A 955-nucleotide genomic window follows, 5' to 3' on the forward strand; every position below is an offset into this window, starting at 1 on the left:
TCACCAGATATATATTGGATTTTTCACTGACCCTGAGCGTCCGGCCCCATGAGACGGTCGTTTTCTCGGCCCCTGGTGGTCCGAGGTCGTTCCCGCTGCACAGATTCATGCGCCAGGGCCTCCTACAGACAATGCACTTTGATTTATTGCGCTATCTGTTATAGCACCCGAGATATCACCAGATATATATTGGATTTTACCCTGACCCTGAGTGTCCGGCCCCATGAGACGGTCGTTGTCTCGGCCCCTGGAGGTCCGAGGACGTTCCCGCTGCACAGATTCATGCGCCAGGGCCTCCTACAGGTAATGCACTTTGATTTATTGCGCTATCTGTAATAGCACCCGAGATATCACCAGATCTATATTGGATTTTCCCCTGACCCTGTGTGTCCGGCCCAATGAGACTGTGGTTTTCTCGGCCCCTGGTCGTCCGAGGTCGTTCCCGCTGCACAGATTCATGCGCCAGGGCCTCCTACAGACAACGCACTTTGATTTATTGCGCTATCTGTAATAGCACCCGAGATATCACCAGATATATATTGGATTTTACCCTGACCCTGAGGGTCCGGCCCCATGAGACGGTCGTTGTCTCGGCCCCTGGAGGTCCGAGGACGTTCCCGCTGCACAGATACATGCGCCAGGGCCTCCTACAGGCAATGCACTTTGGTTTATTGCGCTATCTCTAATAGCACCCGAGATATCACCAGATATATATTGGATTTTTCACTGACCCTGAGCGTCTGATCCCATGAGACTGTGGTTTTCTCGGCCCCTGGTGGTCCGAGGTCGTTCCCGCTGCACAGATTCATGCGCCAGGGCCTCCTACAGACAATGCACTTTGATTTATTTCGCTATCTGTTATAGCACCCGAGATATCACCAGATATATATTGGATTTTACCCTGACCCTGAGTGTCCGGCCCCATGAGACGGTCGTTGTCTCGGCCCCTGGAGGT

This window comes from Nomia melanderi, unplaced genomic scaffold, assembly GCF_051020985.1.
Source record: "Nomia melanderi isolate GNS246 unplaced genomic scaffold, iyNomMela1 scaffold0014, whole genome shotgun sequence".
Classification (NCBI taxonomy): Eukaryota; Metazoa; Arthropoda; class Insecta; order Hymenoptera; family Halictidae; genus Nomia; species Nomia melanderi.